This window comes from Rosa chinensis, chromosome 2, assembly GCF_002994745.2.
Source record: "Rosa chinensis cultivar Old Blush chromosome 2, RchiOBHm-V2, whole genome shotgun sequence".
NCBI lineage: Eukaryota > Viridiplantae > Streptophyta > Magnoliopsida > Rosales > Rosaceae > Rosa > Rosa chinensis.
The window spans coordinates 50,986,718-51,000,260 of NC_037089.1; the positions used below are offsets into that span (position 1 = coordinate 50,986,718).

A 13,543-nucleotide genomic window follows, 5' to 3' on the forward strand; every position below is an offset into this window, starting at 1 on the left:
ATAAACAAAGAGTAATAGTAAATGAATGAGTTACTACCCCAGAAAGGGTGGTTGGGATGATTCCTTATACGAAAGCATGGGAAAGGAGTATCCATTCTCCTCGATGTGGGACGTAGGTTCTCTTTGTAGTTCTGCCTTCTGATGTCCTCTTGGATGGAATGTGTTGGCCGGGTCTAAGGCCCTGAGTGTCAGTGGTGTCACCCCCAATGAGCACCGTCATGGTGGGTTGTGAACCCAACCCATGGCATGGTACCTGGGTATCCCTACGGGCCTCAGTTGATAGTGCCAAACCTAGTGAAGTGTTCCCTGGTGTGTACAAGTCCCCCAAGTTCCCGTTCAAAATATTTCTTGGGTGGGGACTTGATAGATTTTGGCACAAGGTTTGGCACTAGTGTGCCTGTGGGGACTCCCCCAAGTTCGCGTGTAAGGGATGTCTTGAGTGGGTTGTTCTGCAGGTGGGGAAGAGAGCTTGAGTCTCGTAACCCACTACTAGAATTTACCCAATTGGTGTCAAACCACTTTTGTCACCTATTTTGAAAATTTCGTCACCCAAAAGTATGAGTGACAAAATAAGTTCGTCACCAATTTCGTCACCTATAGTGCGTGACCAATTCCTTTGGGTGACGAAATGATAAGTTCGTCACCAAAATACGTTTAGGTGACGAAATGCATTTGTCACCTAATCCATAATATTCCGTCACCCATTCTATTTCAGAATTGGACTGATTTCAAAAATTGGAGCCAAATTTTTTATAACCGCCAAATTTCACTCAATGGGTGATGAATTTCATTTCGTCACTATTTTTAGTTCCACTGATTATTTGAAAATTTATTTCATATTCATCAATTTATAGCTTATTGCATGTCTTGACATAAATTTCAATTCAACTGTCATATATTGCATTTCAAAGTTAATACAAACTAAGTATTCATATATAAAAAATAAATATCTGTAAGTACTGGACAATACTTTACATCCAAAATTTGAAACTCCTAGTACACATTCCAATCCTTTCTAATCCTCTCTTGCTCATTTCATCAATATTATCATCCTCATCGCGACTAGGAAGGTGCCTTTGAGTCTCGACCTTGTAACAATACAATGTAGCTCAAAAAGTTTGCCAACTGTTGTATAAGAAGTTGATGCAAAGCCAAAGAAGATTATACATGTACCTATAATATCCCAAAGAAGAGGGTATGTCAAGTAACATGAAACACAAAACACCCCCATATCAATCTCAAAAGATGAAACTTGAAGCTTCCAACAATTTAATACCTTTACTGCATGTGATACAAATTACAAGGAAATATATCACAATTGACCTTAAATGGAGGATAATACTTCATAAGTGATAAAAATAAATATGTTCAAAATCATTTTGATAATTTGCAGGAAGAGAGAAATTATCAACTGATAATGAGTTTGTATTGAACTGTCATTTAGTGTATATAATAGATATATACTCTATGTCTATGGAACTAGTGCCATGGCAATTAATAAGTATATGCACATATTCTTTTTAACCAATGATATAGAAAATGATAGGAAAAGGAGCGAAAGAGAAACACTGAGCAAAGTACTTGTAACATAAGCACACTCAGACCTGTTTTATTCCCCACTTTTTTTCTTTTGAGGAGATAAAGGAGTCTTTAGCCAAGTGGAAAATGAAAAGCAGTACAATATATAATACAAAGAAGCTGTAAACTTGTTATGCATAGAGTAAAATACACACTAACCTTCAAAAAAGAAAATAAAGCACACAATGAACTTGATAAACAGATATGCTACTTTGTTATATTGAAAATGCAGCAAGAGCGGTACCCACTTTGAGGTTCCATGCATAAAGATAACTAAGATTATTGGCCCATGATTGAAAAAACATTACAGGCATTTGCTTCAAGAAAGATAGAATTCTGTTTATACCAGGACAGAGCACTCAAATAGACACTTGACATACCCTAACCTCCTCAGAACTGTAACCATGGAGATGCTCGCCATTCTACACCCAAGCATGACATAACTTGACGTTTTTTTTTTAAATTCTTGAGCATGGATTACCATCTGACTTATACATGACATATGCTGAATCATAAGACTAATTGAACCATTATCATTAGCAAACTTATTAAAACTCACCAAAACTGAACCTCATAACAGAATAAATTCAAAAACTTTAACAAAAACCCAGTGGGAGTTTTGGCCTCAATACCTGAACCATGACTGGCATATCAGTCTCCACAGCCCTATTCGTAAGTTCTCCATAGAAACTCATCTCTCACCTATACAGAAAGCTACAATAAAACTCAGAATTAGACCCAAAAATTCTGAAACTTACTCACAGAGAAAGTAAAAGCCTTCTGTTTTTACTCTTGCAAGGAGAAGATCTCCACCTAGCTACCCTACAAATCCCAGATAGCCAAAAAACGAAATCAGAAAACCATGCCAACAAAACATTAAAAAAGACACAAATTGTCAGATACCGAAAGCCAAAAATTTCAACGACAAAACCCAATAACCTGGGAAATATTGATTTCCCAAAAGCACAATCAATGAGACTGCATGTTTCAAAAAGCAGAGTTCAATGATCATAAGGCCCAAACACGACAAACACATTAGTTCTATATCAAAATCATGTAAAGAACAATACAGAGTTTATACCTAAATAAGTAAAGGAGGCTGAGATGATTCAAAACTCCATAATTGAACTCAATGCAAGCTATAGTATCATGAAGGCGCAGTTACAAAATGATAACCCACAAATTAATTCAACCCTATGATCAGATATCACAGAAGATGATAAAGAGTCAGCCCTCTGTTCGATGAAATCCCAGTTCAAATTTCAACAGCACCAAATACCGATCAGTCTCCTTTTCATCTATCTCCATGGGTACCATTTCTGCAAGGCAGAGGAAAAGAGAGACATCTGTGAAGTCAAGAATTAGGTGGTGGCTCAGTAGACCAACATGTGGAAGGGGAAAAATTAAAAGTTACCCTTTTTTTAAACATGCATGTTGTGTGCATTTCAAAACTGAGAACGTGACGCTATTTGACATAACAATGAGTCAAAAACCAAATTAAAGATATAACTTTGGAACTAACTGCCAGCTATTCCTATGTACCCTTAACAATATGTTTCCAGTTCCATGGTTTCTCTTAGGGAAAGTCAAGGACAGATATGAAGCTGAGTAGTAATAGTATGAAGCATCTCAACTCAAAGCAAGCAAATACTATTACCCAAGCAAAGTTTAGAATTTCAGGAGATCAACCTTAACAGAAATAATGGCATGATCAAGAAGTGGAAGCAAGATTAGGATGAGTGAAAAGTGATGAAACTCGGATCTCCTCCTTCACCAACTCCAACTGTTCACTATTCTGAATGAGAACTTTTTTCATGGCATGAGTTCCATCGTCTGCAAGAGAATAGTAAAAACTAGTTGAACCCATCAAACCAGTAAATGAAGCAACAATCATCTTAAATGTCTAATGTAATACAATATCCTGATTGAAAATCCAATACCACACAAGAACAACAAAGCCAAACTTGACAAGTTATACAGCCCAAACCATGGATCTATAAACAAAAGTAAGAACCTTCAGCTGAATGGCTAAGACCACCAGATTGATTCTATGGAGTTAATGTAAGACAATCTCATAGTTTCACAAATATTCACATATCAAGCATTCATAATCACCAAACAACAATGAATCACATTTTAAACTCAGTTTAGCAATTCCAATGTCAGCTCAGGCTCAAAACAAATGCTTCAGATCACAAATTTCCAAACCAAAACCAATCCGGCGCTATAAAGAATAAAGCTCTAACGAATTCAGATTCATACAATACAAATTAACCATTTCAGATTCACACCTACATGAACCAGATCGCAGAATCGAAAAGCAAAGCAGAGAAATTGAGATGAGGAGAGAGGAAGCAGACCAGAAAGGTGAGAAGGGTAGGAGTAGTCGGAGCCGAAGAAAAGTTAGTGATGCGATGCAATCGATTTCCTTACCTCACTTCGTTGACTCAATCAAGCCTCAGGAGCAGTCCAATGAGAAACCAGACACCAACGACGCGAATCAGAAATTGTTCGAGTGATGGGCGATTTGATTAGGAGGAAGGCGGCGATTTGATTAGGGCTCGGTTACGGGTGGTGGGGGTATCGAAAGAGAGACCTAGAAAGTGGATGGATGAGAAGTTGTTGACTAGAGAGAGAGCCAGACTTGGTGGATAACTTCATAACATTTACCAAAACGACACAGTTTTGCATTTGTTCCACTTTGACTGACGGAAACATCCGTCACTAATTTTATGTTGTTCGTCACCAAAATACACACAGCGTGGCTTCTTCAAAGAGCGAAAAATTTAGTGACGAATTCGAAATTTTGTCACCAAAACCCGTATGGGTGACATATTTTTGGTTTGTCACTAATACTTTCGTGACTAATTGGGTAGTTTCTTGTAGTGGCCGATAGAGTTTTTGTGGCCTTAGGCCTCTGGTACCCGGTAGGGTTTGTGAGGGTTGCGCCTCTGGTACCCGATGGGGTGGGGCTGAATCTCGTATACCTAATGGGGTAGATAGGCCCAGGGCCTCTTGTACCCCGATGAGGTGAGTGAGCCTTTGATCCCGGTGGGATTGAGAGATTGAGTCTCGTACCCGATAGGGTTTTTGTGGCCTTGGGCCTCTGGTACCCGGTAGGGTTTGTGAGGGTTGCGCCTCTAGTACCCGGTAGGGTTTGTGAAGGTTGCGCCTCTGGTACCCGATGGGGTGGGGCTGAATCTCGTATACCTAGTGGGGTAGATAGGCCCGGGGCCTCTTGTACCCAATGAGGTGAGTGAGCCTTTGATCCCGGTGGGACTGAGAGCTTGAGTCCCGTACCCGATAGGGTTTTTGTGGCCTTGGGCCTCTGGTACCCGGTAGGGTTTGTGAGGGTTGCGCCTCTAGTACCTGGTAGGGTTTGTGAGGGTTGCGCCTCTGGTACCCGATGGGGTGGGGCTGAATCTCGTATACCTAGTGGGGTAGATAGGCTCGGGGCCTCTTGTACCCGATGAGGTGAGTGAGCCTTTGATCCCGGTGGGATTGAGAGCTTGAGTCCCTTACCCGATAGGGTTTTTGTGGCCTTGGGCCTCTGGTACCCGGTAAGGTTGTTCATGCATGTCAGCCACGTGGGGCATAAAGTGTTGTTTGTGCAATAAATGCCCGGCCCATCGACTGACTGTTTCGAGGCGTGGGACACGTGTAGTGATCCTACGGTTGAAGGCTTTTCGCCTTCAACAGATGTGATTGCTCGCAGGTTTAATTTAAGAAGGAAATCGACTGTCTATCTTCACCGTTTTGCGAAAACCCAAACTCTCTAAAAACTCTCTGACGGTTTGCAGTTAGAGGGAAAGAAATTGATCTGGGGGAGAGGTGGTGTTAGTACTTCTGGAGGGAGCGAACGATCGACTGCTGAAGAAAAGGTCTGAACCCATCTGTAGGAAACGTAGTCTGGTTTTTGTTTGCTTGTACGATTTTGTTGTCTGTTTTGTTTTTGTTTTTCCTGTTTTTGTGCCATGGATGTGTTCTGATTTCTATTATCCCCCCTGGGTTTTTTGTGTGTGTAATGAAAAAGGAATAAGAATAGCGCTGGTGTGGGTTGTCTGTAGGTAGTGCGTTGGGAAAAAATTGGGAAAGAAAGGGAAAAAAATACTGGGTTTCTCTGGGTTTTTCTTTTTTCTTTTTTTAGCTTTCTAGGTTTGTTTGGTTTTCTGGGTTTGAAGTGGGGAACGATATGTGCTTCAATAAGGTCGTAGATCTAAATTCCTAGGCTGACCCTTGTGTTTCTGATTCCAGATAGCGAATTTGAGGCTCGGGTTCACGCAGTTCTAGGATGGAATCAGAAACCAAGGCTGGGGACGCAAGATCATCCTATTAATCTTCCGCGAGACAAGCGGAAGTAGATATTGACCGGTACCTGGCTGGCAGTAATGCTCGTATGGGGTTGGCAGAGAACACCGGATCTTCGACTGAGATGTTCTCGGAGAGTAGTGAGAATACCGATGTAGATGACAGCAAGGATGATTCTGGGGATGAGGCGTAAGGAGTCACGGTAGCCATTCCCCAGGGAATACCTAAACCGAGGTACACGTTAGTGCATGGGACTGTGGGCGACGAGCCCAGGAGAAGTATGACAATGAAGGAGATCAATACGATGAGGATGAAATGGGGAATACCGGACGTGGTAGAACTCAAGCCTCTAAAGGCTGGAGAGATGGCAGCGAACCCATCTCCGGGATGGGTGGCGCTACACGAGAACAAATTCCACCAAGGGCTGTCGTTACCGCTGCCCCAGTGCCTACAGTATCTGTTAAGGATGCTGAGCCTGTCACCGGAGCAGTTGACTCCTAATGCCTGGCGGCAGATTTTGAGTATGATGGCCATGTGGGACTTGTGCCAGCAAGGGTGGCCCACCATCAATGAGTTTTGAGCCGTGTACCAGGTTTTATACTCGAGGAAACAATCCTGTCAAGGTACCGTGACGTTCGCCGCTCAGAACTATGAGCCTCTAGTTACCGACATGCCAACCTCTCAAAGCAAGAAGTGGAGGAACAAAGTATTTCTTGCTAGAGGGCAATGGCAGATTAGAAATAAGAAATGGCACTTAACAGGAACGTTTCAGGCCATCGGGGATCAGTCGTACTCATTGTCAGAGGTAGAGAAAACGGATAGCCCGGGTATACGCTGTATAGAGTGAAGAAGATAGAAGCTCCTATAGGTTGATTCGGTACTCCATACTAGATAGGCTAGGCATAGGAAGACAACCCGGTGAGGTTGGTTTTTCTGTAAAAAAAAAAAAAATTTGAACTCACTTGTGTTTGAGGATTGACCTTTCAAATTGTTTGCAGTGAAAGTGCCGAAGAGGAAACCCCGTAAAGGTAAGGAGGACGACAAGATGAATGACAACAAGTTGATGGACATGCTCATGAGCCAAGGAGAGGATGCCCTTCACATTGACGTTGACCTGGCGTAGAAGGCTACGGGTCGCTCAGTTGAAGAATATCTTCTCGAGATTCCTGACGAAGGGTACAGGAACCCTGATCCTGAAGCCCCCGTTACTTAGAGCGAGCAGCCTATTGCCGGGGGTGTAATTACCATTACTGATCCCGGAAGAGGAAAGGCACCGGTGTCTGGCTCTATCTCTTCCCGTTCCACCGGGTCAGCTGGAAGTGAGGAAGCCCTGCTTCTAGGTGAGAAGAAGAGGTTCCATAGGCACCGCCATCGGACCGGGGACAAGGAGGAGGTTACCTACACCGGTCGAGATGTTAAAGGGACGGGACCCAAGAGGCAGAAGAAAAGTCATCTGGGACCAGAGCCGCCCCCGTCCCTTGGGCTTTTATCTCCGGCCATACCACTAGTCCCCAAGAAGCCCATAAAGGAACTGTTGACCGAGTACGGGGTTGGTGATGAGAAGTTCGTGCGTTCTATGCTTGCCGATCGGAAGGACATAGACCTCGACCGGGTACGGGCAAAGACAATACCCCTCAAGAAAATTTGCGTATCGCCCGGGAATCAATGATGCGGGTACTAGTACTTCTATATTATAAATTATTTGCCAACTGTTTGCACTATTCGTGTGTAATGACAGGATGTTACAGGCATTATTCAATGTATACTCGATCGACGCTAGTGAGGAAGATACGCAACTGAAGAATGAGGTTAGTAACCTCTCCGGGCAAGTGAAGTATCTTCACAAGGAGAAGGCAAGGCCGGAGAAGAAATGGGACTCCTTGAAGAGGAAGGTGGAGTCCTTAACTCTAAAGGAAACTGAGCTGGAGGCGGCGAAGAAAAGGATCTCAGAGCTTGAAAGCGAACTTGCTGGGGCAAAGACTGAGATTGGAAGTGTCCGAGACTCTATGAAAGAGGCTGAAGAATCTGCCAAGTCATGGAAGGCAAAAACAGAGCATGTGGAGGAGCGCCTTCCCATTGAAAGGCAGGAGGTCGTTGCCAGGTACCTGGATGAAGCCAGATTCAGGCGGGGACTAGTTGAGAAAAAGAAGATGGAACATGAGGTCAAGGAGGGAGAACAGGGAAGCCAGAGTGGGTGGCAGCCAGGTACCTGGATGAAGCCAAATTCAGGCAGGGACTACTTGAGAAAAAGAAGAAGGAACAGGAGGCCAAGGAGGGAGAACAGGGAAGCTAGAGTGCTAGACCTGAGGGAGGGGCAACTGGTGGTCATCCTGATGTTCATAATTAGGAAGTTTGCATTCCGGGGCCTTTATTTTGTTACACCCATTTTTTGAACAATGGCTTCGAGCCAGTATTTGGGGTAGTCCCTTATTAAATTCCTTTGCCTCGAAGTGCGAGGTTGCCTTTTTTTTTTTAATGGAAATGTTTAAAAGGATTAAAATTGCTTGTATTTTATGCCTTGCTAAAGCGTGTATGTTTAAATTACTCATTACCGGAATCAAGTAACTAACAATATAGCTTGGTTTTCCGGTATGTCCGGTAACTAAGGCGAAAATGCAAGTAATGGTCTGAATAATTCATTTTTCCATTCAAAGCAGCACTAGTGGCTTACACAAAATGAGTACCCGATAGGTAGCTTGCCATAGCTGGATGATCAAAAGCTAGGGTAAGATGCTCCGAGAGCTATTTGTAATAGTACCGGACGCGCTGCGTATTCCATGGATGTCGGGAAACGACTCCATCCATGTCTCGGATGTAAAAGGTCGCGGGGCCTACCTCCTCGATGATCTCGTAAGGGCCTATCCACGAGGGATCCAGTCCCCGGGGTTCTGGGTAAACCTGTTTCATGACCCAGTCCCCCAACTTCAGTGTCCGGGACTGTACCTTGGCATCCTAATAGCTTGCTATTCTCCTCTTGTTTGCAAGATTATGCATGTGTGCGACGTCCCTGCGCTCTTCGAGCAAATCAGCATCGTACCCGAGTCGAAGTATTCGATCCTGGCACTTGGGATTTGTGTTTCAATGGGAAGAACCGCCTCCGACCCAAAAGCCATGCAGAAAGGGGTTTCTCTTGTAGCTTCTGTCGCAGTGGTCCTGATAGCCCACAATACTTCTCTTAACATTATCATTTCTAACTTAGTTTTTGTTTTTAGGTAGTTTTGAGTCAAAAATGAAGGCAAGGAGGAAATGAGGTGCAGAAATGATCAAAAGTGGAGAAATGAAGCTTTCCTAATCCTACTAGGAAAAGGAATCCCAGTTGAAGTAGGAATCCTAATGCAACTAGGAGTGAGCTCGGGAAAACCAGTTGGACTAGGAAACCTGATGACACTAGGAGTCCTGATGACCCTAGGAGTCCTGGTGGTGCTAGGAGATGCTGTGGCTTCAAGATGACTCAAAATAGCTCAAGAATGTTCTAGAAGACATAGTTGGCATCACAATTGAAGAATGGGCTTCGAAATTGTCCAATTGAGAAGTCTGGCCCAAAGATTGAAGCATGTGACTTGCACATGAGTTTCTAGACCCTTCTTGACATCTTGGAGAAATCCTAAAACAATTCTAGTTGGGTTTGGTCGTGAAAAATAAAGAATATTCAAGAAGATTTCGGAAATCCCAAAAAGGGAGAGTTTTCAGGAATCTGCCTGTGCAAATCAGTCAACTTCGACAGAACCTTGAGGACAGCTCAGAACGAACTAAATTACGATCTTTATATGGTTGGAAAGCTATGGATGTCTAGTTTCCAGATCTTTTTACGGTTCGTCAATATCAATTTTCTAGAAGAAGCGGTTCGTCAATATCAATTTTCTAGAAGAAGTTATGGCTGATTTAGTGCACGAAGGTCAATCTGCCCGGAAATCGGTTTTGCGTGAATAAGGAGAGTTTGGACGTGAATATCTTTTGGGATGAGTTTGGGAAGGTCTCTACTCCATATTTGATCTGATTTTGAGGATATATTGCAGCCATGATGATGTGGACCAATGAGAAAATTCAAAAGGAAGTCTACATCAACACAAAGAAGGAAAGTGAATTAGAATTGAAGTCGGAGAGCTAGGGTTTGACGTCTAAAGATTCCTCTATATATACACACACACACACCTATTTTTGACGTTTTTGACATCTTCCTTCACTCCATTCAGCCATCTCTTTCCCTCCATACACGTTCATCCCTTCCACAACTCAAAAATATCATCAAACCATGAATCAAAAATCGCAAATCCTTCCCTTTACTCTCCATTGTTCAAGCATTGAAGCCATGAAGCAAAGCTCCATCATCTCCAGCACATCCTTCCCGTAGTCCTCATCAATGTCCACCACCTTTGAAGACTTTCTTGCGTTCTTGAATTTCTTCAAAAGTGTAACCATGTCCTTCTATCTTTTGTTTTCGGTTTTATTGTTTTGTAACTTAAAAATCAGATTCTATAGCGTTCTATGTTTTTGGTTTTATTGGATGATGCGATATTTTGTGAGAATAAAGTTTATGTTTTGATGTTTAGTTTCCAATAATCATGAAGCATGAAAACATTTTAGGTTTCTAGAAGATATAAATTGCCATTTTGATATGTGATGATTTAAGTTCATTAATTTTGTGCTTCAATCCCACCTTTTATGTGTTTTGTGTTCTTTGGTGTACAACTTAGAATATTGAGCTTGTAATTGAATCCAAATTAAGATTGATAGCGTTCTAGGTCTTAATTGCTTAAGTGGAAAACCTATAATTCCTTAGGTAAATCAATGAAGAGTCTTGCATGCTTGTATGGCGTTCCAATTTGTGTTCTTGGCTTAAATCAATCAAACTTTCTAAGTGTTTAATGCATTAAATATGTTTTGTTAGTGAGTAGCATTCTATGACTAGCATTGCATGTTTAATAGTTTACTATGGTGCGTTCATCTAGTTAATTTAATTCAAGAAAGTAAAAAGAACTTTGTATGCGTTCATCTTTGTTCTTGATTGATTTCTTCATTCACATGTTTTGATCCGTGATTTATGATTAGAAAACTCTTTTTTGGGTTAATGATTGTTAACTTCATCATACATATTTCGTATCACCCCTTATCTATTTTGATTCATGGATTGATTGATCATTGTAAAGTAGTTAATTTAGATTAGAAATACAAATACTTTCGAAATATCCTTAATATTTTGTAATTTTTCATACATATTGTATACTTGTAATTAATTCTTCTTTCTTTGACGTTTAAATGACAGGAGCACCCTCAATCTTCGGCTTAGAATGATACCCTACTTACTCATACTACAATTCGATGCAGGGTTTTAAATTGGCACTCATTTCGAGCGTATCAAGGGGTGAGCTGGGGATGCGTAGAGGATTCTGGTGCCCATCTTCTCGGTGTAAGCCCTAAGTTCATCGTTGTCAAACTGGGCGCCGTTGTCCCTGACTATGGTGTCCGGGACTCCGAATCTGCAGTAAATGTTTTTCCATAAGAAGTTATTCACATTCTCTGTGGTGATAGCAATGAGGTGTGCTGCTTCTACCCACTTTGTTTGGTAGTGAACGGCTACAATGGCGTACTTGAATTGTCCCATTGCTGTGGGAAGCTTACCGATCAGGTCCAGGCCCCATTGGCAGAAAGGCCAGGGTGCGAGGAGTATGGACAGAGCGATAGGCGATGCCCTTGGAATGTTTGCATACATTTAGCACTTGTGGCAAGAGTTTGATATTGTTTGAGCTAGGGCCGACATGGTTGGCCAGAAGTATCCAGCCCTCAGGGTCTTGTGTGCAAGAGACCGGGCCCTTGCATGGTTATCGCATACACCAGCGTGTATGTCTTTCATTATCTTGTGGCTGTCCTCTGGTGTCACACACTTGAGGTTGCGGAAGCAATGACCTCTTCTGTATAATTTTCCATCCATGATTGTGTAGCGAGCTGACCTTAATTGGAGTCTCCTGGCCTCAACCTTATCGTCCGAGGCCAAACTGTCAACCATGTACTTCAAGATTGGATCCATCCAGGAGGCAGTGTGGTCCACCATAAATATTTCTGACACCGTTTTAGAAGTGCTCGGCTTTTCCAGTATTTCAACCTTGGTAGCCCCGCATGCAGGACTTGGAGAAGTTGCCGCAAGCTTAGCATGGGCGTCTACTTTGTCATTCTTTGCTCTGGGTATTTGAGTGATGATGTAGGAGGTAAATCTCTGAACTAATGCCCGGGCTAGGGCCTGGTAAGAGGACATGTGGGGCTCTTTTGCCTCGAAGTTACCGCTGACCTGATTCACAACCAACTGGGAATCGCTGAAGATATGAAGGTGCTGGACGCCTAGTTCTCGGGCGATCTATAAACTAGCTATGAGTGCCTCGTACTCTGCGGCATTGTTGGATGCCTTGAAGGAAAACTTGAGGGCGTACTTGTAGACTTGATCCTCCGGGCTGATTAGCAAAATACCGGCACCACTTGTCTTCCTGTTAGATGCATCGTCAAGGTACAATCACCAAGTGCTTGGTGGTTGTGGGTTCGGGGCTGGTGGTTCAGGTGTTCCCGTAGGTAGATCATGGGGGAATAAGTTCAGAAATGAAATTTGCCGCTGCCTGTCCCTTAATAGCTGTCTGGGGCTTGTACTTGATGTCGAACTCTCCCAATTCGATGGCCCATTTAATTAATCTTCCCGATGTCTCTGGTTTCTGCAAAACCTGTCTTAATGGGTGATTAGCAAAAACAGTGATCGAGTGTGCCTGGAAGTAGTGTCTGAGCTTCCGGGCCGACACCAGGAGGGCCAATGCTACTTTCTCAATGTCCGAGTACCTTGATTCTGCACCAATGTAACCTTTTTCGGCGTACTACACCGGATACTCGCAATCGGAATCCCGCCTGCTCAAAGCGGAGCTTACGGTAGTCGAAGATGCCGCGAGATATATGTAAAGCATTTCTCCGGGAACAGGTTTGGACAGCAGAGGTATCGCTGCAAAGTATGCCTTTAGGCTGAGAAAAGCAGCTTCGTGCTCAGCGGTGCAGGCTATTTCCTCGACGTGCTGGGTTTTCAGTAACTTGAAGAAAGGAGTACACTTGTCCATGAGTCTTGAAATGAATCTTGACAGAGCGGCCACCTTACCCGTAAAGGATTGGACCTCGTTCTGGTAGGTGGGAGACATCATGTCTAATATAGCCTGCACCTTATCTCGGTTCGCCTTTATTCCTCTGTGGCTAATGATGTACCCGAGGAACTTATTCGCTACTTCAACCTCGAAAATGCACTTCTGCAGGTTAAGCCGCATACCGTTACGTAATATGATGGCAAAGACACTTGATAAGTTAGTTACGTGGTCCTCTGCGGTTAGGCTTTTGACCAGCAAAACGTCCACGTATACCTCCATGATAGTATCGATGACATCTGCAAACATGGAGTTGACAAGTCGCTGATAAGTGGCACCTGCATTTTTTAGTTTGAAAGGCATGACCTGGTAACAATAGAGACCTTTGTCTGTGGTGAAAGCGGTGTGCTCCTCGTTTGCGGGGTTCATCTGAATTTGATTGTACCCGCTGAATGCATCCATAAAGCTGAGTAACCGGTACCCAGCGGTGGAGTCAATTAATTGGTCAATTCATGGGAGCGGGAAGCTGTTCTTAGGGCATGCCCGATTGAGAT

General features: G+C 43.0%; 1 long non-coding RNA gene across 6 annotated transcripts; it reads right to left on the reverse strand.

Moving 5' to 3' along the window:
• Positions 1-867: 867 nt before the first annotated feature.
• LOC112185341 lies at positions 868-4,215 on the reverse strand. 6 transcript variants are annotated; one of them, XR_002930204.2, is made up of 5 exons: positions 4,012-4,215; positions 3,268-3,411; positions 2,211-2,897; positions 1,959-2,062; positions 868-1,173 (listed from the first exon to the last, which is right to left on the reverse strand). It is a non-coding gene; the product is annotated as an uncharacterized LOC112185341 (long non-coding RNA). The 6 variants fall into 6 exon arrangements; XR_005807285.1 differs by having other exon boundaries at positions 1,959-2,096; XR_005807283.1 differs by having other exon boundaries at positions 1,959-2,400; positions 2,660-2,897; positions 4,012-4,214.
• Positions 4,216-13,543: the final 9,328 nt, after the last annotated feature.